Source organism: Panthera tigris, chromosome B4 (assembly GCF_018350195.1).
Source record: "Panthera tigris isolate Pti1 chromosome B4, P.tigris_Pti1_mat1.1, whole genome shotgun sequence".
Classification (NCBI taxonomy): domain Eukaryota; kingdom Metazoa; phylum Chordata; class Mammalia; order Carnivora; family Felidae; genus Panthera; species Panthera tigris.
In genome coordinates this window covers 112,281,645-112,295,885 of record NC_056666.1, presented here as the reverse complement: position 1 = coordinate 112,295,885, position 14,241 = coordinate 112,281,645, and the positions used below count along the sequence as shown (strand labels likewise).

Genomic DNA, 14,241 nt, shown 5'->3' with positions numbered 1-14,241 from the left:
TACATTATGAATTTTCATGAAGAAAAAAGCCAGCATCTGGACAGGAGATTCTACACAAAGAGAAAGCTGAGCTTCTTCCTCCTTTTCCAGAACATGAGAAACCTAAATTTCCTTCATTAGAATTTCCTCAGAAGTAGTAAAATAAAACCCTACACCATAAGTCAATAAGCTTTCACCATCAGTTTTTACATTGGTGATTCAAAGCTTAGAAATAAGGTCCACAGTTCCATAGTTTTTTTCATTTTCTCACATGAAAACATGAAAATATTTCAATAAGTCCCTAAGTTCTTATTTTGTACATGTATTTTTTAAATATATGCATTTGTACAAGTATATTTATCTTAGATGTTTATCTTTTGTTTAATCTTTTTAAAATATCTTATTATTTATTTTTGAGGGAGAGAAAAAGAAAGAGAGGGAGGGAGAGAGAGAGAGAGACAGACAGACAGAGTGTGCGTGGGGGAGGGACAGAGAGAGGGGAGACACAGAATCCAAAGCAGCTCCAGGCTCTTAGCCATCAGCACAGAGCCTGACACAGGGCTCAAACCCATGAACCATGAGATCATGACCTGAGCCGAAGTCGGACACTCAATCGGCTTGAGCCACCCAGGCGCCCCTGGTTGTTTATGTTTTTAATAAAGTATTATCAACTTTAAACTCTTCCAGATTTAAGTTCTTTAACATTATCAAAAAAGCACTACTTCAAGAAATATTTGTCTCCAAAATTCATGGAAATACTTGAAAAGATCATAATTCTATATTAAAACCTCATGCAAAATTTTCTTCTACATACTTACCATCTTGAGAATGTGTATGAAAACAATAACTGTTTTTAATTCAATAAAATATCCACTTGGTTCTTAGAATACTTATATCTTACATAATATAATAATGACTTAATGTCTTGTAATTGTTTCTTTAATTTATCATCTCCCCAAGAATGTTGAAATCTCCTAGAAGCCAACAAAGTACTGAAACGATTTATTCTTACTCTCTTCTATTATTAAACATAAAATAGGCATGAAAAAATTTTGGGCTGGCTAAACAATTGGAAATTAATTTGAGTACAATCCATTCAATGCAAATAGCTACACATGCTTATATAAAATATGAGTCATTATTCTTTAAGCCAAGTCAATAAATAATTGCTCCAAGAAATCAAAATTTGGTATATATTAAGTAATTCAGCCTTACTTCTTTGTAAAATTACTGATGACTATCTATGACTTTGATCATTCAAAGTCATATATATATATATATATATACATATATGTATATCCAGTTATTGGCTATGCACTGTCAGATACTTTAGCACATATTGTCTTTTTTTTTCTTAAAGCATTTCTTTTTTTTTTTTTAATTTTTTTTTCAACGTTTTTTATTTATTTTTGGGACAGAGAGAGACAGAGCATGAACGGGGGAGGGTCAGAGAGAGAGGGAGACACAGAATCGGAAACAGGCTCCAGGCTCTGAGCCATCAGCCCAGAGCCTGAGGCGGGGCTCGAACTCACGGACCGCGAGATCGTGACCTGGCTGAAGTCGGACGCTTAACCGACTGCGCCACCCAGGCGCCCCTTAAAGCATTTCTTAAAAACATCACTGTCTTCACATTATTGATGAGAAAGCTGAGGCTTAGAGAAGTATAACTAATTGTTTAAGATCTTACTGGCAGTGAAAACCAGAGCTGGTATTTAAATGCAAATCTTTAGAATAAATGCAATTAACTTTCCCAAAGTAACATAGATGGTTCATTACATACATATTTTCTGCCCATTATTACTGGTGTGTATTAAGCAGGTATGTAGCATACTAGTGCACATTGTAGAAGATGGAGAGTAACTAGGTTTATCATAGGGATCATTACATAATGTATAAAAATTCTGAATCGCTATGATGTACATCTGAAACTAATAGGATATTTTGTGTCAATCAATTATATACCTGTATTAAAAAGCAAAGAATAGCCTCTAAGCATAGGTCAGCACCACTAAATGGATACACACTAATGCACATATCATTATAGGACTGGTTGTTTTTGATTTGACATTATGTATATACACCCAGTAAAAGAGAGTTGCTTTTGGCCCTTTCCAAAGTGGCTTCTACTTGGAACAGAAAAATCGTGATTATTTTTGTGCCAAGAAGGGTCAAATAATCTTTATTCATCATCTGTTTCTTTGCATTTACTTTTAATGGTTTTCCTCTCTTGCACTATAGATTAGCAACATTTATATTTAGTGCTTAGCAATATAAAAATATGTGACAGTCTAAGTTCAACTCTATACTATTTAGGTTATTTAATATTTGTTGTTAGGCATATGATAGGAATTCAAATATTTACTTTACTGAGCAAAGACCGTGCCACTATTTTCTTTGGGATTAAGACCACTAAGTCAGTTGATGGGCTCCATCCAAACCACTGGGAATTATAATGCTGATTTCATATGAATTCCATCTAGACTGTTCAAGTATATGTTCATTTTGGCTTTTTGACACCTCTGACTTTATTGTATCTTCAGGAATTAGGAAAATCAAGTTGAACACTCAGTTTAATATATTCAACCCATAAGTAGCCTCTACAATAGATGCCAAAGCCTAAAAATTCATAAACCCCTCCATACAAAACAGGATTTATGATAGAATCCGTGTTACTTGTTACAAATTACAATGGAAAATTCTCTCTGCTGGGTTTGCTTTTTTCATGACCATAAAGGCTACTAACATAGGGATACATCTTTTTGGTTAGGCTTGTAATCTTTGATTCATCATCTTCAATTTTGAGAAAGCAAGCCCCAAGAAGGGGTCTGGTTTATATCACTGGAATAAGACAATGGCTCTAATCTGCAATCTTCTGTTTTGTTACAACTCTTTGAAGACCAATTTCAATTTTAACTTGTCTGCTTTCCCTTCTCTCTCAGTACAAAGCCGGTTTGATTATGGGAGGAGTGGAGGTAATGGTAGTGGAGGTTGCGGCGGTAACGATGTGTGTGGTGTGTGTGTGTGTGTGTGTGTGTGTGTGTGTGTGTGTGTGTGTAGGAGGTACGGTGGCTGGGGAGAATGGGAGGCAGCATACAAGGGCTTTATTGTCAATCTGCTTATAAACCTAACAGATTTTTTAGCTGAAATTTTGCCAATGTTAATTGTACATGCAGAATTCACACTGGGAAAATCTCCTTGGGAAAAAAAAAAAAAAAAGATGAAGTGCACAGCCGGCCTGTTATGTAAGATGTTTATTTTCATCCAATTCAACCCACCATAGGCAGAACAGAAAATAGGCCAGCGCTTCTGACCGGTGACATCACCTCATCATCAGGAGAAAGCAGGAAAGGCTGATCACCATATTGTTAGCAAAGAGGATAATTTTCTTCCACGATTGTTTCTCTTGTGGAAACCTTTATTTCTAGAGATAGTGATCTCATCTCCCTTTGATGTTTATTTCTTGAGATTCTGTAATAACAGTGAAGCTACCTGAATTTCAGTCCTTGCACAATGCACATAAACACTTATTTCAGTGCTTTTTCTCCGGATCTCCAAACTTTACAAGATTGGATCATTTTTAGCAGAACATTGACTATCCTAAGGAGATTGTGGGGTGAGGAAGGATAATCATCTTGATATTTCATTTTATGCAGTATTTTATGTAACACTGGATAATTTGCTTTGCAGAATGCTTCCTTAAATTGTTTCGCTTGTGTCTTTAAGTAAATGAGCATCGTATTTATTTCATGAATACTAAGAACTAATTGCACATTTTTTTAAAAAAAAGTGTTTTTACAGGCTCATCATCTCTTTTAGAATATAGATATTGTTGCAATTGATAAAGAGTGAAGTAGGTGAAATTGTGTGTGAGCGTAGTTACTTTCTATTCAAAATTAAAGGGAAACTGAAAACATGATCCTTTGTATTTTAGAGGTTGACTCAGCTATACTTAAAAAATATATCACAATAAAACTACCCACTCTGGTTTTGCTTATGGCAGCTTTGGAAAAATGTCTTTTCTCTGTTAAGGGGCAATCTTCAAGATCACTCTACATCCACTTTTTAACACTCTGTTCGCCTATTCTTGTTTCATTCTCCCTCTAGAGGAAATTAGTGGGTATTACCTACAAACTTAAAAATTGATGATACCAGCAGGTCTAATTGAAATACAATCATGAGACTAATTCTTTGACTTCATTTATATTCAGCTTAACTTGGTCCTATGGTCCTAGAAGCCATTACCTGAAGCATCTATAATTTTTCAACGTCTGTTTCTTTAAGCTAGAATGTCAGTATGTTAAGGAGTTTATCATTATTATTATTATTTTTTTCTTTTGAAGAGCAAAACCAGAATTTTCCTGCAAAAGAGTAATTTTATTAGAAAAGGTGGATGTACCAAAGGTTAGAATTTCATTGTCTAATGCAATGAGCCGTGTGCACAACAGTCTGATTCTCATGTTCTGGAATTCGCTTTACATCTGTTATGTGGTCTTGGAGAAACTAGATGCGATTTAATGTTGTATAAATTGGCAGTAGTGATAAATAAGTGGCCAAGTAACCTGCAGATTCGAGAGTCAAATACTAGGGATAGCACAAAAATATCCATAAACATTTAGTCTGAAAAGGAGTATAGAACATGGCTCTCTTCTTTGCTTTCTAGAGACAAGAATGGCTTGATCTGCGGAAGTCTGTTTTCTCTATCCATAAAATGGAAATGATTATATCTAACTCCAGGGTACGGGATCAAATATATATATACATACAGTACCTAGTATGTGAATGACTCAGAGTAAATTATTTTTCTCTTCCAATTTTTTGTAAGAAAAATTCTCTGGGGGCTCCTGGGTGGCTCAGTTGGTTAAGTGTCCGACTTCAGCTCAAGTCGTGATCTCACAGTTCATGAGTATGAGCCCCGCGTTGGGCTCTGTGCTGACAGCTCAGAGCCTGGAGCCTGCTTCAGATCCTCTGTGTCCCTCTCTCTTTGACCCTCTCCCACTCACACTCTGTCTCTCTCACTCTCAAAAATAAGTAAGAAGTAAAAAATTTTTAGTTAAAAAAATAAATAGACATTAAAAATAATACAAGTTCTCTGGCTCGGGATGAAAAACAAAAGCTTAAAAATTCACAAAACTTTAGAGGAGATTCTCCCCCATTTTTTATATACCCTATTCCATTCTCTTACTTTAAATTTCAGAGTCCAGGAATGATTTTGTCTTCAAAATGTGTTGCTATACTCTTACAGAAATGCCAGTCGTGGGAGGGCAGTCTGAAGAGACAGAAATCTGTGATGTCTGTGTCTCAGTATGGGGCTGTGTTTGTGGCGGGATGTGGAAGGAAAGGAGGGACAGGTACTTCTTTATGTTTTGACCTAGAAAGAAGTTCAGCAGCGAAAGTTTAAAAAAGCAAGATACAGTAGAGTATGATTATGTATATTATATTTGCATTTCAAAAGCCTAGAAAATGATTTATGAATCCATTTGCAGGAAGGTGGGATTATGCAAAACTTTGGGAAACTTTTCCTTTCTCTGTAATGTTTGCATGAAAATATTTCAATAGATGATACACATGTAAATTTTCATAAGGAGAAAGGAAAGTTTTCTCCCATTCTGAACTCCATTTGGTAACTTAGTCTTCCTCCCCCCAAAAAATCACTGTCAGCAGTTTATTTTATAATCTTAAGATTTTTTTTATGCGTGATACCTACATAAGCATATATATGCACACACATATGTACATAATTGATTCTTGTTATTCATAGTAGTTGTGTTCCAGAGAGTCTCTGTGAACATAGCAACTCCCGCATCATTATGACTCCTCAGTGGATTACAGGGTTAAGTCCCTGTGAGCCTCTGGTCACAACATTGTCACAAACTGATCAATATATAACTTTGTCTTATATGTGTTTCTGGTTAAAGATAGCTTATTTATCAGTCATTAACATCTATCTAACAGCCAGCAGTGCTATCACTCATGCCTGAGCAAAGCTTATCTAACACTTATTTTCTCTGAGGCACATCACAGCCTTCTTGTGCTTAGGAACACTAGACAGCACCTCAGCGCTATGCCTGGGCCATTTTCAACAGCAAAGTCACCAATAAAAAGCACACAAATGAGAAAAAATGGGCACTAAGCACACTGTAATAAGGACACTTACTCACCGTTCACATAGGAACAAAAACAAGAAGGCACAGTGCCACATTGTTTGACCTAGGAAGTTTTGTGAATATTGATTTTGAGGTTATAAATAAATTTTAGCAAGTAAACAAATCCACGAATAATGAGGATTGATTGTGTGTGTGTGTGTGTGTGTGTGTGTCTGTGTGTGTGTGTGTGTGTGTGCATATTCTTTGTTACACATTAGCTATATATTATATACACTATTCTGAACATTGCTTTCTGGTATTTCTTAGTGTTTAATAATACAAACTCTGAAGTGAGGTGATTTAGGATCAAATCTTGACATTACCTTTTATTAGCTTGTGACCTTGAGCAGGTTACCTAACCTTTATGTGCTCCTCATCTTAGCTCTAATACAGGAATTCTAAGAATACCTACTCAAGGGGATCGTCATGAGGATCAAATACGTTAATATACAAAAAGCACTTAGGACATATCCACTGTCATTTTAAAGTATACTTCAGGGATTATTCCTTATTGGCCCAGGTAGCATGTCCTCATTCTTTTTTAAAAACAAAATAGTGTTACATTGTTATGACTACATCATCATTTTTTAACCTCCTGCCCACAGAGTACATTTAGATAAGTTCTCTTTTGCCTCAATAAGAACTCTGGAATGCACACATTTCCATTTGCACATGTGGAGATCTATCTCGAGGCAAGAGTTGTGAATTTTTAATTTTGATGTCTATTACCGCATTTCTCTCTAGGATTTGTTATAATATTCATGAATAATCAGGCAGAAAAGGCTGTTTGCTTTCAATAAAGAGAGAAAAAAGAATGACTCTTAGTTTTTACCTCAGATTCAAAGATTTTTTTCCCCTTTGTCAAGTTGACTGAGTGATTCCTTAAGTATTTGCCATGCCAATGCAAATAAGAAGAATAAGAACATTTTTGCCATCCCGTGTTTTAGATTTACAAAGCATCAGAAGGATTGCACACATTTTGCAGACTTTATGAGAATTCTCTCTAAGCCCACCACTGCAGGATACTGTAGTGGCCAGTAAGATTTTACCCTCTCTGTTAAGCAGGAGTAAAACTATCATTTCCTTACTTGGTGTCCCTCTTTACATTTGTCAGCCTCCAGTGAAGTCTCTCGCGTTTTACGTTATTTAGGAGATTACGTAGGAAGAACAGGATAATTGATGCGCATTGTGCTTTATGGACACTAGTACTATTAGAAGAAACTTGGTGGGAAAAATTTTGTTTATAAGGATCTTTTTCACAGCAGAGAGCATTTCACAAAGAGCTTTCACAAAAATGATTCTAACATAACACAGTCTTCTGGCTTCTTCAACATTTCCACCTTCGTGCTGCCTGCCTGCCCCCCAAATCATTGCAAGGCAGGCGTGATTGAGGTTTTGCTTCCTTTTACAACTGTGTTTTGAGAGCATATTATGTTTCACTTCTTTTATTATTTTTTCTTTCTTTAGGAACATTCATCAATCTCTTTACAAGTAACCACAAAGATATCTGGAATTCTGATTATAGGCTGTGGAGACAATAACCACAAAGAACCGAGCTGAGGCACATTTTCAACAAGGGGAGGATGTCGTTGGAAGCTCTCTATGGGAGTGGGAAAAGGTTCCAGAAAATAGTCTGAGTCACTCTTATTAGGAGAGTCAGGGAGAAGAGCAGCTGTGTGAAATTAGTACCAGTATCTTCCTATCCTTCATTTTAAACTTTTCAAAAGATCTTTTCCTGGTCAATTCTTCCTGAGAAGGGCAACCTAATCAGACATAATCTTTGCTTTTAGAAGTTACCATGGTGACTGGTCAAGACAGACTGTCTTGTCTCTGCCTCACACAGTTTGTATGGTGCTAAATAAGTCTTATATACCATCAGAGTTTTTCTTTGAGTGATAAAACAAATAGGGAGCGTTGAGATTTTTCACAGCAATCAGAAATGATATTTCCCCATATTGATTTTTTCCTTTCTTTTTGCCCTTTCTTATCTGTGCTGTCTCTCTTTGAAGTATACATCAAGGCACAATCCTTATTACAGGAAGCAAAAGTACAGTGAATCTTTAAAAAAAAAGCATGGACCAGGATAGTGAAAGATTTACCTACCACTCACATTCTGTTAAAGTGAAAGACAATTTCACTCCCCCAAGCTGACGAACAGAGACTAGCACAGACACTCAGAAGGCACCGTTATGGTTAAGCGAACGTAAGAACAGCCCCTAACTGGTGGGGGGCGAGATAGGAAGAAACACTGCATGCTAACTTAAACAAAATTTTAAACAGACTTTATTTTTTAGGGCAGTTTTAGGTTCACAGCAAAAATTAATGCAAAGTACACAGATTTCCTGTACATCCTCTCACACCACACATGCAGAAACTCCCTCACTGTCAACATCGTCCACCAGAGTGGTACATTTGTTACAAATGGTGAGCCTACACTGACATCATTAACACCCAAAGTCCATGGTTTATATTCCTCTTCATTCTTGGTGTCGTACATTCTATGGAGTTTGACGAAAGTGTAACGACAAATATCCATAATTATGGCCGCTTCACTGCTCTAAAAAACCTTTTGTACTCTGCTTATTCCTGATCTTTTTACTGTCTCCATAGTTTTGCATTTTCCAGTTTTGTCATATTGTTGGAATCATACTCTAGGTAACTTTTCCAGATTGGCTTTTTACACTTAGTAATATGCTTTTAAGGGTTTAGCGGTTTTTTTTAAGAAAAAGAAATCCCATTTTCTTCTTCTGCTTTATTGACCATTTCATTTTCCTAAAGCTTCTGATTCTTTGAAGCCAACGAACAAAGTTTATTTAGCTAGCCAGAAAATGCCAAGCGCAAAGAGGTTCAAAATTTGGAATCAGTCTCCAAAGTGGAAAAAAAGAGAGCTAAAGGAAACATTAAACAAGACAGAGAGAAACAAGGAAATGCCACCAGTGCTATGACTACCACCACCAACAACCAAAGTCAAGCAGACAGGAGAAGGACGGATCTGAAGGCAGAAGCTTTAGAAAAGTAGGTAGTGGCAGAGAGGGGCCTCTAACAGTGAAGTAGCAAGGATGTATGGGAAGAGTTCCTCAGCGAAAACTAACTTTAAGTTCTGGACCCTCCAAGGCACACACATGCTCTTGTCTGGGGATTGAAGAAGCCGTGAGCTATTCTCTGCAGCCCTCTACCCCAAAAGGCCGGAGAGCTGAGGAAATGCCCAGAGAGTTGTTAACGCTCTGTTTACTGGTAGGCTGTGAGTCAGCGCTAAGTTGAAGTTTTCTCCAATCCCCTGATTAAAATTAATCGCCTTCTCAGGGCTCCCAAAGCTCTTTGTTTATGACTCATGTGGGCAGATTAATCATTTTAGGTTTTGCATTACTGTTATTTATGTTCTAGTTTTTCTTCTTCACTAGACTGCAAATTCCTCTAGGACAGGAATCTTGTTTCTCTTCAACTTTGCGTTATGCCCAGCACTTTACAAACAGCAAATGTTCAATAAGCATTGGTTAAATAGAACCGAGTTTGAATCTATAGGTACATGATACGATTTTTTCCCTCCCCTAACAAAGTGATATATATGGATGACAAGGTCTGTGTTTGCCAGTTTTACTGTTGCCTAACAGAAAGGATGGCTATGATATATATGAAAACATGGTGGGTAAACATTTGGAGATACTATCTTTTTCTTTTCCTATAACTCCCCACAAGTCTTTCTGGGTTTTGGTTTGTAAAATGTCTAAACATTTGGAAGGAGGAATTTGAAGGGATAGACAGATTATCTCGAAATAAACTAGCACACAAAAAACAATCCCTTACTGTATATCCTTATAAAAAGACCTCTGAGTTGGGGTGGAGGAGGAATGGCAAGCTAAATAGAGAGAGGTCTATGTATCCCAAAAGCAGAGGAAAACTGTGCACCACAGTGCTGCTGGGAAGGCCACAAGACCCGAGAAAGAAATAGCTGTGGGGCACATAAGGCAGATGGCCCCATGTGCAGCCTGGAAAAAAAAAAAAAAAAGAAAGAAAAGAAAAAAAGTCCCATGCCAGAATCATGGCTCAGAACAGCAGAGAATCCCTGGATCTGAGGGGAACCAGGCAGATGGGGATAATGGATATTCCAGTGAAAATCAATGTGGACAGATCACTGAGAAGCAGATTGCTTCCCTCTCCCCCACCTGCATTCTGTACCCTTCCAAATACCATGCCTGGGTAATATCCTGGAATAAAAGCTGTAGTATGACCACAAGGTAGAAATCCTAAAAGTTTTAAAGGTTAAGGTCAGTATAATGGGGGCTCTATGTAAGATATTAAGTTGAATTATAGAAAATAACCAAATTTTGTTACTCAGACAGTTGTATTTATAGACTCAGATTCATACTTGTTTCAGGAATTTGAGGTCAGGGAAGAGCCCCCACACTCTTGAATCTTAATACCTGTAAACAGATAGAAAGGTTAAGGAGCTGTTGAGTCAACAATTTACTTTGAAATGAAAAGAGAAAAATAATTCAACAAGATTTCCTAATGTTCCAGTGTCTCAATTGGAAGTTCTAAAGTCAAAAGAATTTATCCCTAAATTACATACTTAGGTTATCAGTCTCCAAAAATGTCTGCATTTAGAATTAGATGAAATTGTATAACATAAATAAAAATGAATTTTGAATACTGCTATCTGTGTATTCAGCCTTACTCATGAGCGTTCGTATTTTGTAGGAAACAATTTCCAGTTCAGTGAAAGGGTTGAGGCCATTTATCATAAAAACCTGAGGGATAGAGGCAGCCATGACATTGTTTTGTGAAGAAGTCGATGTGTTGCTGCTTTCATGACCAGACAACAGGGTAAGAATGTAAGCAATTCCCTATGAGTTTGAGTTTTGGGTGCCACCTCCTGAAGACTCAGGAGATTCACAAAATGAATATAGTAATTACAAATTCTCTTCATTCTTTCACACCCTAGCTATCTTCACATATATTTGTTGATAGAGAACCTACTTCCTGACTCCCATTTCACTTTTTCGTAGAGAGGGTGACCAACAGTCATGGTCCCCATGTATGCATAGATACATATATATATTCAGTCAGAGAAAGAAATACTCTTTTACCTCTGAGAGCCTTACTTCTGTGTTTTTTTCTGATCTTCTTAACTCCAATGTAAATGTTTTATCTTGGTAAATGAGGCTATTCCTTATCCCTTTTCCTGCCTTGTTGCCGAAGCCAGCCATCTTTGTTTACTAGGCACAGCAATTGTGCTGAGTAGCTTGCATTCCGTAATCATGCCGTGTGATTCCCAGCTTTTCATATGCATCTTACTTTGTATGGCGTTCCCTACAACTCAGAAAGGCTAACTAAATCATCTCCTGTACGCATGCATCCCTTCTTTCCTTTCCCATTCTGCAGGTAGAATTGTCCACTTTCTCTTGCCCCGCTGTACCACACACATTATTTATTCATTCATTCACAAAAAAACTGATTAAATAATATCAACTATTTGCCAGACACTGTGTTAGGTATTGTCAAACTGAGGGAGGAGGTTCATGCTCTCAGTGATCATGCATACTAATTATAACTGTCATTCAGACATGAACTTTATTCCTTACTGTTCATCTCATTCTATTTTGTTAAGGATCATTGAGACTGATACAGTTTTATTTATTCATTATTGTGTCCTCAGCACCATCCGTGGGGGCTTAAACGTAATAGGCATTAAATAGATGTGCTCAATTCAAATTTTCCTCTTGCCATAAATGATGAAATGGAATCCCTTGAGGGTTTTTTTAAGCTACGTTTTTAAATTAAAAAAATTAATGTGTACTTGTAAAACACAGAGGTAAAAAAAAGAAAAAACTCAATGAGTTCTTCACCATCCTTAACATCCCTGGGTTGGCCAAAGTTAACAATATGGTTCTACTCTTTCCTCTATCTCTCATTCAAAGTTAACAATATGGTTCTACTCTTTACTCTATCCCTTATTCAAAGCTACATAAACATATATAGGGATTTGGCTTGCATATTTTATAAAAATGCAGCCTATATTTTCATGAAGGATATCTATCTGCAGTTTCCTTACAGTGTCTTTCAGAAACATTTTAACTACACATTCAATTTCTTTAATAGATACAGGAATATTCAGGCTATCCTTTTCTTGGATGAATTTTGGTATTTGTGTCTTAAAAACTTTGCCCATTTCACTTTGGTATTGAATTTATTAGCATAAAATTGTTGTTTATGTTTTCAGACACCCCTGCATGTTCTGTAGAATTTAATTGTGTTCCTCAAGAAAATTTTTTAAAAAAATTGACATATAAGCTAATTGTTCCACTTCTGGGTGTATATCCAAATGAACTGAAAGTAGGATCTTGAGGAGATATTTGTACACCCATGTTTATAGCACCATTATTCATAAGAGCTAAAACAGGGAAGCAACCCACATGTCCATCAGTGAATTAACAGATAAGCAAAATGTATGCTTTTTAACAGATAAGCGAATGGTATGCTGTTCAGCCTTAAAAAGGAAGGAGATTCCACAATATGCTACAACATGAATGAACCTTGAGGACATTATGCTAAGTGAAATAAGCCAGTCACAGAAAAACATACCATATGATTCCATTTGTAGGAGGTACTCAGACTAGTCAAAACCATAAAGACAAAAAATAGAATGGTAGTCACCAGGGGCTGGGGGCTGGGGGATGGGACATTGTTTAATGAGGACAGAGTTAGTCTTAAATGAAAAGAGTTACAGCAACGGACGGTGGTGATGGTTGTATGACAGTGTGAATGTACTTAGTATCACTGAACTGTACACTTAAAAATGGCTAAGATGATAAATTTTACATTGTATGTGTTTTACTTCCATAAAAACCTTTTTAAAAATTGTCAACACCTAGGATCCAAGAACTGTCTTTATTTTTAAGTTTTGTATCCACAGACCTAGAAAAATGTCTAAAACCATGTAGTATCTTGAAAGGTATCTCTAGAAACCAGTAGTCAACGTCGCTAATACCAGAAGACAGTTTCTCTGTAAAAAGCCGTATTTCGGCGCCAAGGTGGCCCCATGGGTTAGTGTCTGACTTCAGTTCAGGTCATGATCTCATAGCTGGTGGGTTTGAGCCCCTCATCAGGCTCTGTGCTGACAGCTCAGAGCCTGGAGCCTGCTTCAGATTCTATGTCTCCCTCTCTCTATGCCCCTCTCCTGCTTGTGCTCTCTCTCTCTCTCTCTCTCTCCCTCTCTCTCTAAAATAAACATTAAAAAACTTTAAAAAAATAGTAAAAAAATAAATAGATAAGCTGTATTAAGCCATAAATCAGAAAAGGTGGGGGTGGGGAAGCAGCAGTAAAAATGAGCTGAACAAGAGATGCTCATAGCAATGTACTCTTTCAGGTGACAGGTTTAGATTTTTAATTTATTCTTTTAAAAATTTTTTTTGATGTTTATTTTTTAGAGAGAGAGACAGAGCATGAATGGGGGAGGGGCAGAAAGAGAGGGAGACGCAGAATCCGAAGCAAGCTCCAGGCTCTGAGCTGTCAGCACAGAGCCTGACGTGGGGCTTGAACTCACAAACCGGAGATCATGACCTGAGCCAAAGTCGGACACGTAACTGACTGAGCCACCCAGGTGTCCCAAATTTTTAATTTATCCTTATTGCTGTAGGAGATCGTATCTATTAGCTGGGGATAAATACTATTCTTCCTAGTAAGTTAATCCAACAGTGACACCAACGAATATACCCCACATCAAAGACTGAAATACCAGACAGTATCTAGTGGGTGGAGACATCAAGCAGCACCCATGTCATGGTAGAGAGGAACATTCTCACAATGGCAGGTGGCTCGAGAGGGCAAGCAGGGAGAATGTTCCTACCCTATTTATAGGGAAACACTGAACTGGATAGGCTTCTTTTAAGGAGGAGTATATAGAAAAAAATGAAAATCTGAAACATAAAAAAGACTAAAAATATAACACTGAATAATACAGAAGAAGATACATATGCACATGCACATATATGCATAGACATAAATGTGTGTATTGTGTGTACATGTGTTGATATAGATATGATATAAATATAGAAGATACAGCTATAGATATTTGCTATGGGGAAAAGAGCCATTTGAAAAATGCTAGTTACTCTCTGAG

The 14,241-nt window shown here is 36.9% G+C and overlaps 1 long non-coding RNA gene across 12 annotated transcripts in view; it reads left to right on the top strand.

The window, feature by feature from the left end:
• The window catches only part of LOC122240411, a 430,864-nt gene that overhangs the window by 141,799 nt on the left and 274,824 nt on the right, over positions 1-14,241 (top strand). For 10 of the 12 annotated variants that reach the window (XR_006220142.1, XR_006220139.1, XR_006220136.1 and 7 more), the window contains exon 2: positions 10,821-10,946. The exons of the other annotated variants lie outside the window; for them this stretch is intronic. This is a non-coding gene — a long non-coding RNA (uncharacterized LOC122240411). The remainder of the gene's footprint in view (positions 1-10,820; positions 10,947-14,241) is intronic. 12 annotated transcript variants of the gene reach the window in all.